The 16,488-nt window shown below is 45.1% G+C and overlaps 1 protein-coding gene across 1 annotated transcript in view; it reads right to left on the bottom strand.

Moving 5' to 3' along the window:
• Nucleotides 1-16,488, bottom strand: part of VWA3B (von Willebrand factor A domain containing 3B) — a 225,563-nt gene that overhangs the window by 196,850 nt on the left and 12,225 nt on the right. The window contains exons 4-5 of the mRNA XM_081265190.1: nt 8,998-9,404; nt 4,042-4,642 (exon numbers count right to left, since the gene is read on the bottom strand). The gene's annotated coding sequence lies outside the window, so the exon portion shown is untranslated. The remainder of the gene's footprint in view (nt 1-4,041; nt 4,643-8,997; nt 9,405-16,488) is intronic.

Raw genomic sequence — 16,488 nt, 5'->3', positions numbered from 1 at the left:
AGAGAGAGACTACCCATCCTCCAGAGAGGAAGCTGGTAACCATTCTGGGGGTGTTTTGCCCCTTTATAGATTTCAGGTTTCCTTTCTTCTCAGGTGTACCTGACCAAAAGGTGGGAAGAGAGCCACCCAGGGATGGTTGGAAAGTGTGACCCTCCCCCTTCTGGGACACTGTTAGCAACCAGGTGATGGGAATTGCTATCTACTCATTTCCTTTTCTTTGTTAATCTGCTACCCTTTCTTTGCTCTGTCTTATTGACATGGAAATTCAGTCAAAAATCAGTTGGACCCAAGCCAGGGAGGCCTGTGTGCAGAGAAGTTAGTAGTGCCTCCGTGGTTTGCAGACACTTATTTAACAAGGTGGTGTGTGCAGTTATAATAACCTCAGGAGGCAGGCACTATTCTTATTCCCTTTTTGCAGATGAGGAATCCAAGACCGTCCAATCTCACGGCTGGTAGCAGGAGTAACTCTGATTCTCACCCTGGCCATTCATCCCCAGCGTCTGTGTTCTGTGGCTTTTATTATAATAGAAACAAGGGCAGCAGATTCCACAGTGGCCAGGCACTGGGCGGAATCCCTGATGAGCACTGGCCCACAGATTCCTCATAACCACGCGGTTAGTGATGCTAACTAGAAACTAAGAGAATAAAGAACTTGATTGCAAGTTCTGCCACGGCCAGTAAGTGGCAGAAGCAGGAGTCCAAGCCGCTGCTTTACCACTCTGTTATCTTTAGAGCCAGCCTCCTCCAGCCTGATTCTATGGGACAAGCCTACAACTATGTTCCAGTAGAAGCACGTTTTCTTAGGGTTCCTGGTCCTCATCCAACACAGATAGCATTAACCTTTATTCTCAGAGCTCAGGCTCAACGTGCCTCCTGGCTTATCGCTCCTGAACTTTTAACTTTTCCATGTCAAGTTGTGTATGACTTTGTGTTGTTCCTATATGTTGACTTCCAAAGGTATATACATTCGTACTGTTAAAGAACCCACTTTCTCCCTACAAGGCTCAATTTGATTATTTGGAGAACATGACAGAGAAGCAGAAAAGTTTAGAATCCAAACTTAGTGTAAGCCGGTTCTGCCACTTTAGGAAGTGATTTTACCTCTTTACCATAGCAACACCAAAGTGGCACGCCCTAACCCCAGGTTACTTGAAGGATCAAATGTGATGTAGGACTTAGGCCTGGATAAGCAATTACTGCATGGAAAGAGCTGTGTGCAAAGAAACCATCTAAAAGCCATTTTCCTTTAGTGTTATATGTTGTTTCATGGCATCCACTTTTTTTTTTAACCCAGGGAGATATAACCCCTGAGCCAACTCCCCAGCCTATTTTGTATTTTAGTTAGAGACAGGGTCTCACTGAGTTGCTTAGCACCTCACTTTTGCTGAGGCTGGGTTTGAACTCGCGAATCTCCTGCCTCAGCCACTGGGATGACAGGTGTGTGCCACCAAGCCTGGCTCATGACATCCATTTTTATTTCAAGTACCTTTTTAATCCAAAATTTCCAGTCATTTTGAACTATGAAGTTCAGAATAAATCACAGATCGTGAGAACAAGGGCAGATCAATATGCTTCAACTTTCTTTGGGGGAATCTGTCCACAAAGGCTACAGCTAAAATTCTTTAAAATTGGGTCAATTGTTCCTATAGAAACAAGGAAGGGAAGCTCAGAAGAAAGATTTCTTTACTATTTCGTCATTTCCAGTTAATCTTCCTCTTCCCTAAAACACATCCACTCCTACATTCTTGCCAGAGGGAGCTACATGTCTTGGGTTTAAAAGGGAAGAGGTTTTACCTCTTTATTTCTGCTTTCAAATTTTAATTAATTTTAAAAGGACACATTCTTGATTCCAAACCAAAGGTAGCCAAATTCCCTGGCTTAGCTCAGGTATACATCCCCAGTTCCTTTTGGGATTATCTGACTTTTTATTTTATTTTTTTTAAAGGTGGGATTGGCTCTATAACATCTGAGAACATGTATGATTCATTCTGACTCAAACCTCAGCTCCAGAGTTTATAGCCTGACAATACCTGTACTGTCAGACATGAAAGGAAGTGGAAAGTGGAACAAGCCAGAGAAAACAAGGAAGAAAAGAGAAAGGACATCTCCCAACAGGAGGGATCTTCTACTCAAATGGGATTAAAAAAAAAAAAAAAACTATTCTAAGAGCAAGAAAGCCTGCCTGGAGCCAGGATTAGCAAAGGAATCCCCATCCTACCCCATCAACACACAGCCCCCCACCCATGCTTTTCCCACCTCCAAGCTAATCTCCAGCATTCTGTGTGGAATCTCAGCCTCCAGATCTGGCATCAAATGCTGCCTCTCCAGATCCCCTTTACTTTGATACTTCATCTCTCTGGCCTTGGACACTTCTGGTGTGTCCTCTCTAGGCTAGAAGAAGGTTCTGCGGCTACACTGGCAAACTCTAGGAAGGCTTTCAGCACAGTGCCTTATATACAGCAAGCGTGTTGTGTAAGTGTTGAGAAGAATTAAATCCATCACTTGGAACTTACTGACAGAATCCTGATTTTTTTTTTTCAAAACCAAGTAAAGATTCACAATTCTAAGGAGGCTAAGAATGGGAAACAGCTATCTTTTTAACTATAGACATTATATTCTGGACATAAGTATACTATTTATTTACTACTATTATTTAGGTTTTATCATCTGTGGTTACTTACAAATTGGGAGACCAAAGAACCCAGAAGTCAGAACAATGTAACACATTCCATTTTGAACATCGTCCAAAGTTTTAAAAGTTATGCCAAGAATCGTGGAATTTGAAGAAAGAGGAAGGGATTTCCTGAGTAAGAGGAGGAAGTGAAAGAGGAAAAGATGGAAGTGAAAGTCTGAGCTGAAGCCTTGGGTAGGCAAAGCTTTTGGAGAAAATAGAAAGTTTATGGCTTAAGTCCAAGGGCCACAACCAAAGGAAGTAGGGGCTCCATGTCCTTCCATCCCTGCTGGACTTCTGCCTGTCCTGGGCACCCAACTGATGCCCCACAGCTGCTTTGGGGTGGTGGGAGTCCCATGCCCTACAAGGTCATATCCTATGTGGTAAGAGGCTGAGAGGCAATGCAAGACTTAGAGTTCATCAATTTGGCTTCAGCATTTGGTAAGCTTTAGGATCAGCCTCCCAAACTTCCTATTCTTGGTATCTTCTGAAAAAAAAAAAAAAGGTCTAGGCGAGGTGGTTATGTCTTGTGATTTCCGAGAGTTCTGAATTGTCATGCTCCCAGAAGAAAGGACACTGAGCCGACGCTCCTTGATGTACTTTGCTGCAATTCTTTACAGACCCCATTTTTCAGCCCTTAAAAGGCAAGGCCAGGCTGTGATCATCAGAGCCAAAAATGTTGGCAGCAGTGAGGAGACTCAAGTGGACTGTCCCAGGATTGAGGAAATAGGGGCAAGAAGAGAAAACCTAAGAATAATTAGAGAGCTTTGGGGGTGTATCCTTGCTGAGAAGAAAGAAAGGCACAGCTCTTGAGGCGATGAAACTACATGGAAACTAAAGCTAACTATTAAGTTTTATGCCCATATAAAAAGAGTCAAAGAAAGTGGTGTGATTGTGACACCACGTGTGGACTGGCAGGCAGCCAGAGGCCTTTCCGGAACTGAAATCTGTGGAAAGCTTTAGTGCAAAGCAGATCACTTTGAGGTTTTATTTATATTGATCATTATTTATTAGAAATTAGTTTTCCTGGTTCTCGTATTACTTCCAAAGCCCAAGTGGACTTCGTCATCTTATGTTGAACTGTGGCATAGACAGAAACCTGGGAGCTAGTTCTCTGCCCGAGTGGCTAAGCTTCTGCAGGGAGCAAGGTGCCAAGGGAAAGCTCTCTAGGGCAGGATGGGCAGGTACCTGTCCCTGGACTCGACCCGACAACCACAGTTAAGTGAGCATGGGGAGGTCGCTGAGCACTTGGGAGGATTGCAGTTCAGCTAGGAAGCTCGGCATCCTTCCAAGTTTTCCCCCACGCCACCTGATGGAAAGCTCAGCGCCTCGCAGGTCCTGGGGTGGCAGGGATGGTGTCCCCCACTTACTAGGCAATGTCGGATGGAGGGCAAGCGGCTCCGGCTCAGCAGCCCCCCACCCACCCTCCAGGGCCCATCGGACCCGAGAGGGCGGGCGAGGTAAGCATCTTGCTAATGGGCAAAGCGGAGGTTCCGCCGGCTGCGCGAAGGTTCAGCGAGTCCACGTCTCTGTTGTCCAGGCGTTTCCGCGGTTGCTCGGACACAGCCAATCACGGCGCGGCTCGCGGTCCGGCCCCGCCCACAGGGCGCGCCCCGGGCGGCGGAGTTGGCGGGTCTAGGACCCAGTTCCCGGGAAAGGTGGGAAAGCGGTCGTCCGCCACCTCCAAGGAACCCTCCTCACGCAGGGGCCACGCCCAGCGCACAGAGAGGATGGCTTTGTCCCCTGTGCCTACTGTCACGGGAAAAATTAGCAGTGGGGAATATTAATGAATTAAGTTAACAAATAAATATGCAGAGAGCCCGGGGAAGGAGCCAGGCTGTTAGTACTTGCCCCTGCGTGGTTTTCACCTCCTCACTGTGAAGTTGTGTTCTCTTCCTTGTGCAGTTGAGGGAAAGAAACTTGAAATAGTAGCGTCAGTTACAGATGTTCAGCCACCAGACATGGGTGGAGCTGAGACAGAAGGAACAGAGAGCAGCAACTTAGCAAATTTGCACTGTTACAATTGCAACTTTAGGATGTTGCAATGTTACTTTGGGTTGCAGTTACAAAAAAAAAATCTTATCATTAGATATTAATATTCCTGTAGGCAGTCGGTCACAGTGGTGCATGCCTGTAATCCCAGCAGCTCGGGAGGCTGAGGTAAGAGGATCACAAATTCAAAGCCAGCCTCAGCAATTTAGCAGGACTCTAAACAACTTGGTGAGGCCCTGTTTCTAAATAAAATATTAAAAAGGGTTGGGGACGTGGCTCAGTGGTTAAGCACTCCTGGGTTCGAGCCCTGGTACCAAAATATAAAATAAATTTCTGTAGGCATTATTTCCCCCATTCAACTTTATTTTTAACCCTTGTTTTAGTTTTGCCTCATCAAGGGTTCAGAATATATACCATGATTTTTCAGGCACTAGTACCAGAAAAAATGTGCTTATGAAAATCATCCTTAAATCCTGAATAAAAGATCCCACAGGCAAGTATTGCTTTTAGTATGGGGTTTATTACGCTGTGATTTCGGTTTTCAAACTGAAGAAGTAACGTGATCATTTGTAGGTTTATGAGTCAACAATCTAATAAGACCCAATTAATATTAGAACTAAGTAATTCTGTCCCCAACAGAAAAGTCTACTTCAACCACAGAGATTTATTCCCCCCCCCCTTTTTAGGTGCTCTTATAAAGAATAGTGAAAAGTTTCTCTTCAGATCACAAATCATTCTAGAAAGTTATAAAATTGTACAGCATTGGCCCTGAAAATGACATCTGCTGTTCATAACCACCGAAAACCAAAGACAATTAAAAAAAAATCTTTAAACTACACAGTACTAAAGAATCGGTTCACCCAATACTAACCCCCCAAGAGAGATTAACTAGTCCCTGCCTCTAAGTACGGCTGGCTTTTCCTAGGCCACCCCTTTGATTGGGATTGCCACAGCCTGGGAAATACAGCTTTTCAGGTCCTTCAGGGAAGCCTTCCCTTGGAGGCTCCAACCCCAGTAATTGCTCTCCGCCTTCTGAGACTGGGAGGAGGACCTATCAGTACCACATTCTCAGCAACCATATACACTCTTGTGACTGCCATTTCCTTGTCATTTGACCTTTGTGCTGTTTACTTTTCAGGTCCGGTGGTTTTTCTTTTTCTTTATACAAATCTATCCCTGACACTGATTGGATGATTGAGATCTTTGGTGGGGGACAGAGAGTGATAAATGGAATGAAAAGAGGAAAAGCAATTTTCCAAAACCCACTACAAAAACTGGAACTAGAGGAAAGAGAGAGAGCGCATTCAAGGGAATTGTATAGCAGTGTGTGGAAGAGCCTGAGATGGAATTGAAAGGGTGGCCCTCTCTCTGAAGAGAAGGGAGGAAAGGGGCACATGGAGCAACTGGGTCAGGCAACAGTCTCTGTTAAACCCTTTTTAGCACTTTTGGGGAAGGGGGTTTTGGTCATCATGGGCAGCCTTGGGAGAGGTGGGTGGGGCCAGGGGAAGGCAGAGTCTCAACAGACATCTGTCTATACAGATGTTTCTCGACTCACAATGGAGTTACATTCACAATAAACTCATTATGATAAGTTGAAAATATTGTAAGTCAAAAATGCATTTAGCTGGGCTCAGTGGTTCACCCCTGTAATCCCAGCAACTTGGAAGGCTGAGGCAAGAGGATCACAAGTTCAAAGCCAGCCTCAGCAATTTAGCGAGGCCCTAGAGAGACGACCCTGTTTCAAAATAAAACATTAAAAAAAAAAAAAGGCTGGGGTTGTGGCTGGGTGGTTAAACACACTGCATTCAACTCCCAGTGCCAAAAAATAAATGTATTTAATATATCCAATTTACCGCACACCATAGTTGAGCAACGCAACACACTATAGAGTGTCAGCTTCGGACGGCGCTCCTCCTGGTGAAGATATCACAGCATCTCATACCCTGTAGCACTAGCCCAGAAAAAGACCCAAATTCAAGACTCAGATGTAGGTTCTACTAAACACCTATCACTTTTGCATCTCCCTAAAGTTGAAAAATCACAAATCAAACATCCTGAGTCAGGGATCACCTATACTTGATGTTCTTGGGTCCAGTGTTCATTATATGGGGAGGGAGTGCAGGATCCTGGCTGTCACTCTACCAATTTTCATGAGGAACAAAGCTTTTAGGCATAAGTCTTCCATCCTTGATGATTATAGTGCTCGCTTCTACCAGATGGAATCAATCCTTATAAGTAATAGCCAGAGCCCGGCAAGGCGGCTCACACCTATAATACCAGCGACTCAGAAGGCTGAGGTAGGAGGATCATGAGTTTGAGGTCAGCCTCCGCAACTTAGCAAGACCCTTTCTCAAAATAAAAAGGGCTGGAATGTAGCTCAATGGTAGAGCAGCTGTGGGTTGAACCCCCAGAACTGGGGAAAAAAAAGAAAGCTAGAATTTACTGAATTCCAAACTAATGTTCTAAGCACTTTAAATATATTACCTTATTTAAAACTTAGAAAAGCTCCACAAGGGAGCTGTGAAAATATCTCCATAGGTAAATAAATAAACTGAGATGTAAGATTAAGTAACATCTCTAGGGCCACTTCACTAATAGTTTCAGAGTTTGAATCTTGGCCCCCTGACTCTTCACTTTCTCCTCTTAATTATATGCTGTATTGATCAATTGTTGGTTTCATCTTCTCCAAAAGTAATTTTGTGTCATCTCAGCTGAAGTGCTCACTTAGAGCTGGAAATGGAGCCCCAGCAAAACCCCTGCTGAATGGATCTATAACAGGACACATTTTCATCTCAAAGGGCATGAAGCAGCTGTATTTCCTAATTCCCCTTCCCTCCCACAGGGCTTGCTAACAACTCCTTGGCCTCAGGGCGTTGCTCTTGAAGGAACTAGCTGCCTGGTAGACCATCTATCATATCGCAATAATAAATTAAGAAGGTGCAAAAAATATTTCATATAAACACCAAAAGTCCCACATGCTTGACATTTTTAAGTCACTCTTCAAAATAGATACCAAGACTAAAACTTGGCAAAGACTCTGCTCTTGGGATGAGCTTTTGAACATATGGAAATGGCGTTCAGGAATGGGCTGAATCTTGCCTCACCCTGGTCATCCTCTTCCTAGGGTTCCTGGGAGATGTGGACAAAGGCATAGGGGCCTTAAGGGTCCTCCTTATCCTAGGTGACCTGCAGCCCTGCGTGAGTATAGGCTAGACCCTCTCTCCTTCTGTGCTCAGATCTTTGCACCAGGTTCTTCCCAAGCCTGGAGGGGAAATCTGGACTGCCAGTGCTTATGTGAGATCAAGAGGGAGAGGAGGGTCTGCAGAGGAGGGAGAAGCACACTAAAGCCCATAACGTATGAACTTAGTACCACCAACATCCTGGACTCTGACCCACTTACATCAGGATGCCCCCCTCCTTGAAGACTGAGGAAAAGAACATGAGAAGACAGAACACTCCCATCCATGGATCTAAACACAAAATTCCTAGGTAAAATGCTAGCAGATTGAATTCAGAAGAATATTTTTTAAACAATTACTTTAAAAAAGAAAAAGAAAAAAACAAGGATTGAACCCAGGGGCATTGAACTACTGAGCCACATCTCCAGCCTTTTTTTTTTTTTTTTTTTTTGAGACAAGGTCTCAATATATTGCTTAGGCCTTCATAAGCTGCTGAGTCTGGCTTTGAACTTGCGATCTTCCTGCCTCAGCCTCCTGAGCCACTGGGATTACAGGTGTGCACTACCATGCCCAGCTAAATAATTGCTTTTTTTGGCGGGGAGGGGGTGGGGGACATGCAAACAGACTACTAGGGATTGAATCCAGGGGGATTTAACCACTGAGTCACATCCCCAGCCTTTTTTTGGATTTTATTAAGAGACGCGGTCTCCCTAAGTTGCTTAGTGCCTCACTTTTGCTGAGACTGTCTTTGAACTGGTGATCCTCCTGCCTCAGCCTCCGAACCTCTGGGATGACAGGCATGCATCTGGCTAAACAATTGCTTTTTCAAATATAAAAATGCATACATTGTCTGTGAAGCAATTCCACTTCTAGGTTTCTTCAGAACAGGACAGAGGTCTTCTTTGGGGTTTTTGTTGTTATTTTGTTGTGGGGTTTAGGGGAGGGAGATTCTTGTTTCTTTTGTTTTGTTTTGTTTGTTACTTTGCAGTGCTGGAGATTGAACCCAGGACCTCACAGGGCAAGTGCCCTGCAACTGAGACACATTCTCAGTCCTCTTTTTTTTTTTTTTTTTTTAACACTTCTTGAGGTTGGTAAAGACTCTCACCATGGCTAAGGCCTCATGGAGGAAGGTAGGTCCCCTCGACCCTCACCTACCCAGGGCTCTATACAGCAGAAGCTCCTGTCCCCATGTCATCACTCAAGTTGTCAGGCCTGCCTACTCCAAGTCCCAGCGTTCAGGCTTATTGCTGAGCTTCGCACATGTCCTTCCTGCAATAGATGACTGAGCCAGGTTCTTGAAGCGTTGACACACGATAGCAGGAAGAAATTGTTTATTTTTAACCATAGTAAAAGTTTAAACAAGTTTCCCAGGAAGTCATTATTCAAGTGCCATTTGTCTCTCGAAGTCCTCCTTCATGGAAAGGGTGGTTTTAAAAGGTGGCCTATGGACATAGGACCTTTATCCCTCTCTCAGTGCAGAGCTTTTGAGTTTCCTGTTGATCACCAAGCTCCAGGCCTTTGCAAGGCTGCAGGCCAAGCCTTTACGACTCCCAACTGCATTTCTGGAAAGAACAGAACTAGGAGTAAATCACAAATAATGTGAAGAAGAAATTCCGTAGAGCCATACTGAAAAAGAACTGGTGATCCTCCTGCCTCAGCCTCCCGAGCCTTTGGGATGACAGAAATGTGCCTGGCTAAAGAATTGCTTTTTCAAAGATAAAAATGCATACATTGTCTGTGAAGCAATTCCACTTCTGGGTTTCTTCAGAACAGAAAGAGGTCTTCTTTTGGGTTTTTGTTGTTATTTTGTTTTCGGGTTTGGGGGAGGGATGCAGAAAAGGGAAGCCCAAAAAAAAGCAACTGTGACTCCATTTACTGAAGTGTGTCTGTTTGTCGACTGTATAAAATCAAGGGCCTGGTACATGGGGCTCCACGTGGATTAGATGTTTATATGTCCCCCAAATTCATATGTTGAAATCTAATTCCCAATGTCATGGTATTTGAAGGTGGGACCTTTGGAGATAGCAAGGTCATGAAGGTACAGCCCTCATGATGGGAATAGTGTTCTTACAAAGAGAGGCCAGAGAGCTACATCACTCTGGCCACCATGTGGGGACACAACAAGAAGTTGGCATTCTGCAGCCCCAAAGAAGGCCTTTGCCAGAACCTAACCATGATGGCACCCTGAGCTCAGACTTCCAGCCTCCAGAACTGTGCAAAATAGATGTATGTTGTTTATAAGTCACCTGGCCTCTGGTATGCGGCTCTGTCAACCTGAACACAGTCAGGGCATACTGTTCTTTATTCACTCACCCCACACATGGGAACCTCGTGACTGCACAATTGTAGTAAGATGGTCTTTCTTTTAACTACAACTTACAATTGGAGGCTTATTAACCAAACACTGTAAACCTGACAAACATGAAATTTTGGGAGCAGTGACTGAATTATGGTTCTTGAGCTGTCCTGGGACACAGGCAATACCTCTCCTGGGAACTTTCAGTGCAAAGTTGCCCATTAAAGATTGCCCAGTTGCTATGGTGACACCCTGTTCAAAAGGAGATTCTGTGCCAGCCAGAGAACTATCAGTTTTTTGACCTTGAAGTTCAGACACCAGCTTCCCAGGGGTAGAAAATTGTGGGCAGAAGCTGATAATCATAATTGGGCTACTCATACCTATGACCTTGGTTTTGCTTGTTTTGAAGAAACTTTCTCATAATAACATTTTTGGTTTTAAAGCTTACATAGTAAATGTGCTGAGCTGGTTCTGAGTCACCGTCTCCCTCCCTGCTGGGGTTTAGTGACCCACCAAGCCCCAGCTTTTTCTCTATTTGTGTGTCTGTCTGTCTTTCCTTCGTCTTCTCATCGCCCCCTCTGGTACCTGAATTAACGGCCATACAGGTCGCAGCCATTAATAATTAAATAATTCCTGTCATATGTAACCGAACCAAAATACAGTAAGAATGTGGAAGGGCTGAGAACCAGAGATGTTGGGCCCAAACCCTACTCCTGGGTCAAGTCGATTACACTCCTGAGCCCCTCATGGGTTCTCATTTGTCAGGGATCCCGTGGTTCTGAAAGGTTCAGGTGTGAACGTTGGCCAAACCCCCGTTCTATCTGAGCTTGAATCTGTGGGAAGGGGCTTGGATGAGCTCTGAGGCATAAACCTTCCTTCTGGACCCAGGGCTGTGGGGGAGACAGCAATGCAGGCTGCTAGAGCCAGAGGACCAGGATGGGTTGGCCCAGAAGACGCAGCTCAGGGTAGCACTTGGAGGGGCTGTGAGGAAAAGGGCTGCAGAGAGACCTTGCAGAGGTTCAGGGGAGGAGTGTGATCAGCCTGAGTTTTCCTAGAAGTGATTGTCTCGTTGGTCAGGCCGAAAGGACAGAGATAGGGAGGGAAGAGCCAGGTGGAATGCAAACCACCAAGAGTGGTGGCACCGTGGTCCTGCAGCAAGGCAAAAACAGTGAGGATGGCCCAAACCACAGGTGTGGCCAAGGAGCCAAGCAAGCCCCCTGTGATGGTGTACTGGTCTGGAGTTTAAGAGAAAACATGAGCACCAGGGCCTACGTGCTCAGGAGCGTGGCCATTGAAGACATCCTCTCCCACCCCAGCCCAGGTTGGATTAGGCTTAAACTGGGTCCTGGAAGTAGAATTTTAACCTGAGTGCGTCTCTAGGAGGCCTTGTGTTTTCTGACCTGACCTCTTGGCATGCTCTTCCCCCAGCTAGGCATTGACTTGCCCCTCACCACCTTCTCACTGAGCCCTTCCTTGACCAGGACCCTGGAGATCCCAGACATCTCCTGCCTCCTCAGCTCTCCATCCGCCCTCCCTGATGGCCCTTCTTCGTAGCACACATCTCCAGCTGTCTTGTACAGCATCAGTCGTTTTGCTCCTGTCTGTCCCCACTGTCTGTCAACTTTGCTGCATATTTGCAGGGCCTGGAACAGGGCCTGATACGCAGTAGGGTCCCCAAGGCGTCTTGTGAAAAGATGCGAGAAGCCTAAATCCAGCTGCTCTCCTTTTAAAGGATGTCTCACGGGGGGCCACTGCATCACACTAACTGCGCTTGTGGACGTGCTTTGAGCAGAGAATCCCACGGAAAGACTGGTCTTCCTCTCAACCAGTGGAAACAGAGGGATCAGCCGTGGGGCGGCCCGGAAGCTTTAGCTCAGTGACAATGGTGCTCACTGCTGTACCAAGCAAACCCAGACATCCAGACTGCTTCAAGCACAACGGAAGTTCGTATCTTCTTCAGATAGAGGCCAAAAAGTGATAGTCCTCCAAGCAGTGATCTGCGGAACCAGGCTTCTTAATGTCTTTTGGCTCTGCCATCTTGATCAACGACTTTGAAGGTGGTTGTCTCACTCAATCCAGCAGAAGGGAAAGAAAGCTGGAGAGAGTTAGGGGGAGGTTTCCATGGGGCAGACCTAGAAGAGACATTTGTCCCTTTTGCTTAAGCCCCGTCGGCTAGCATGGAGTTCCAGGGCCACAGTGACTACCAGGGAGTCTGGCATATGAGGTCTAGCTAAGCGCACATTGGGAGAAGGATGTATGTGGACAGTCAGCCAGTCTCTGCCACACAGGCTGGGAACTGGCCTTCCCTCGGTGTCCTCACAGGGTTAACCCAGCACCTCAGAGTGACCATAGCACAGAAAGCTCCCGGGACTGGTAAGTCAGTGGTGTGCAGGCCCTGCTCCAGCCAACGGCGTTATATGTTTACCATGTCAGATATGTTCATGTTCACATCCACTGAAACTGGTTAGACTCGTGTTATGTGATTGAATAAAATTAGTGAAAAATAAATACTAAAAGGGAAAAAAATCATATGTCTATGAAACTCAGGATGAATGCTTTGGAAATACCATGCCGCTGTCTCAGACCATCTTCTCTTACTCTAACAGAATACCTGAGACTGGGAAATTTATAAAGAAAAGAGGTTTATGCTCCTCATGGCTCTGGGGGCAGGGAAGTCAAGGTCACCATATCTGGCAAGGGCCCCGTGCTGTGTCATAGTGTGGTGGAGGGCATCAATAGTAACAAACAAACAAACAAACAAAAATAGACTCACTTTGTAACAATCTGCTCTAGAGGTAACTAATCCAGTCTCACAAGAGCGAGAACTCACTCAGATGGGTATTGAGCCATTCATGGGGGCTCCACCTCTATGACCCAAGTTCCTCCTACCAGGCCATACCTCCCAACACTGCCACAATGGGACCAAGTCTCAGCATGAGTTTTGGTGGGGACAAATCTTATCCAACCCATAACAGTCAAAAAGTAACTGCTATTATTTTCAGAGTAGGTGAGACCCTCCTAAATGACTAGGGACAGGAAATAAGGAGACATGTCAATCCAGAAGTGTTCAGATCCCAAACTGTCTTGCAGGTATCTTGAAGCTCTATTTCCACTTTATGGAGAGTGGAAGTGGAAATCATCGGTGTCTGGGTGTAATCTTTGAGAGAAAGAGAAGAAACTCTGACCAGTGAACAATTTTTCAAAGAGAAAATCTTGACCCTGATAAAAGTTGAGGAAAAAGGAAAAGGACACTCATTCAGATATAAAAGTGAATTCATGTAAAAGATCTTATTACATGTATCAGATGAAGGAATGGGCAAAGAAGAAGTCAAAGCAGAACAAATTTATAAGGAGTCATGTGGAATTGAAAGTGCAGATGGACACAGACCGACTTTTCTCCTGGGGAGAGGAAAGTCAATCCTTAGCTGAGGAGGCAGTTTGTAGGTCTCTCAGTTACCAGCAAAGTATAGATTTTTACAATAACTCTGACAGATCAACTTGATAAGGCGGGGGGGGCACTATTAATAATGCATAGTTTTCCACTAAAGCACATTTTTTTTCCCCTGCAACCCAACATCAAAACACTGGGGAATGAATACATCCATCTGAGCCAAGTTAGAGGAAGTCGGTGAGATCTATGTGTCATTCTTTGGTGATGGTTCCTACATTTTCAATTAACTGGTTAATGATTAGCCCCAGTTCCTTGGATCAGAGAGTTTCAGTTAGACATCTTTCACGGATCTCCTTTTACTGGGCAAAAGGAGTAGAGAAAAGTGTTGATGTTTCCTAGTTTAAAAAACAAAACAAGAATTGATTCTCTTTTCCAACTGTAGGAACCTGAAAAAATGAATCCAGAATCACTTAAATAAAAGGTTTTAAAAGCAATAAATAAATAAATGTGAGCAACCCAGGCACGTGAGGCACAACTCTCATCTCAGCTACTTGGGAGGCTGAGGCAGAAGGATCCCAAGTTTGAGGCCAACCTTGGCAACTCAGCAAGACCCTGTCTCAAAATAAAAATTTAAAAGGACTGGAGGGGATGGGATTGTGGCTCAGCGGTAGAGCACTCGCCTAGCACAGGCAGGACCTGGGTTCGATCCTCAGACCACATAAAAATAAAGGCATTGTGTTGTGTCCATCTACACCTAAAAAATAAATGTTTTAAAAAAGGACTGGAGATATGGCTCAGTGGTACAGCCCTTGCCTGATACAGGTGAGGCCCTGGGTTCAATCCAATACCAGAAGGGAGGGAGGGAAGGAGGAAAAGAAATTAGACACCCCCAGGAGAGGCCCCCAAGGATGTCCCCTTCCCCTTCAGTGGCGCAAGGGAAAGTTATCTGCTAGGGACAAGGAGCAAAAGATCAGAGAGGCCGCTCTGCCTATTGGAGACTGGGATTAGCAGTTTTTATAGGAGACAGCATTTTAAATTACAAAACCCAGATAGCATCAGCAGGTGGGGTGTGGAGAACTTAAACCTGGGACAAGTTCATCTCAGTAGATGGAACTCATTCCTTTTCATGGGTTTTAGTTTTCAATTTTCAGGTCTTACACTGTCAGATGTCAAAAAAGAATCGTAGCAATAGCACCAATATCAATGCCAATTTTCTGGTTTTGATAGTACACTACAGCTATATGAGGTGTTACCCTTGGAAGCTGAGGGGAAAGTATGGGGAACTCTCAGTACTATTTTTATAACTTCCTGTGAGTCTACAATTATTTAAAAATAAAAGTTTAAAAATTTTTTTAAAAAAACAGTGGCCCATGTTTCAAGGCTTATGTAGATTAGTTCATGAACTTTGGCTGACTGTATCTTATTCCTGAAAGACAGAAGTGCAACTTTTTTTGGGGGGGGGTGTGGGGGGAAGTACTGGGGATTGAACTCAGGGGCACTCAACCACGGAGCCACATCCCCAGCCCTATTTTGCATTTTATTTAGAGACAGGGTCTCACTGAATTGCTTAGTACCTCACTTTTGCTGAAGCTGGCTTTGAACTAGCTATTCTCCTGCCTCAGCCTCCCAAGTCCCTGGGATGACAGGTGTGCACCACCACACCCAGCCAGAACTGTAATTTTTTTAGGGTGTTGGGTCCATTGTGAGATCAGATGCATTGTGGAAAAAAACAGTTTTTTTTTTTTTTGAAAGGTATAAAAGTAGTCTTCTTGAGAGTATTGGAACTTCTTCTATCAGCATTCTAAGGATGATCATTAAAAAATTCACAAATAGAAATGCTTTTTTTGCAGGGGAGGTGGTATTGGGCAGGAAGATGACAAGTTCAAGGCCAGCCTTAGCAACTTAGTGAGTCCCTGTCTCAAAAGAAAAGAAAAGCTTTTTATACCTTCCAGGAAAGGCAAACCCTAGAAATATCTTCCTTCTGCAGATAATAGTCAAGAGTCTAGTTTCCAGTGAAGAAAAGACCTGAGATTTTCTTCTTTATAAATGTATTCAGAGATTTGCAGGAGACTGCTGTCCACATGCACAAGCCTAAACCCAGCCTGGGGCTGATGGTGCAAGTGTCCTTCGAAAGAAGAAAGGCATCAGGTGCCCTAGTGTCGCCACGACTACGGGGCACACTGTCCTTGTCCCCCTGGCTCTCTCCATAGCCCAGCACGGGCTCTGTCAGCACAGCAGTGGTCCCCAGATATCCCTCTTGACTCGAAATGTCAAACTGCAGCTGAATCACAAATGGAGCGTACATTTAAAGGTATGCTCTCTCTCCCCTCCTTCTGGCTCATCTGGTCCTTTTCCTGGAAGCATTTCTCTTTGTTCCTACTTTAGAGATTCACAGTTAGGAATGGAGAAGACCTCTTTGGAGACTGAAGAAGCTACAAAGATTCTGCCGCTTCACTGAGAATAATAATAAACAAGAACACAATGAATGGTCTATGACGATCCTCTTCAGTTTTTAGTGCTAGGAGACGGATCCTCCTGCATGCTAGGCAAGCACTCTGCTCCTGAGCGACAACCCCCAGGCCCGTGACCATCATCCTTTAGACATTCACAGTGTTGGAGACTGATCCCAGGACCTCACGCATGCTCACCAAGCCCTCAGACTTCATTGTTTAGTACCACATACCAACAAAGATGTTGTGTCCGCCGAGAACTGAAAAATAAATATTAAAAAATTCTCTCTCTCTCTCTATCTCTCTCTCTCTCTCTCTTTCTCTCTCTCTCTCTCTCTCTCCTCTCTCACTCTCTCTTTGAAAAAAAAATAAAATAAAACACACTCGTCCTAAGAAGCAGGGAAAGTAGCTTTTAATAATGTGTGAAATGGTTTTGTAGAGTGCAGAAAGCATTTTATCTGGTGTGTTTCAGGTGGTCTGGGTGCCCTACAGCTCTCCAGGGTGCAAAA

This window comes from Spermophilus citellus, assembly GCF_964194105.1.
Source record: "Spermophilus citellus genome assembly, chromosome: 13".
Taxonomy (NCBI): domain Eukaryota; kingdom Metazoa; phylum Chordata; class Mammalia; order Rodentia; family Sciuridae; genus Spermophilus; species Spermophilus citellus.
This window is presented reverse-complemented; position numbering and strand designations above follow the sequence as displayed.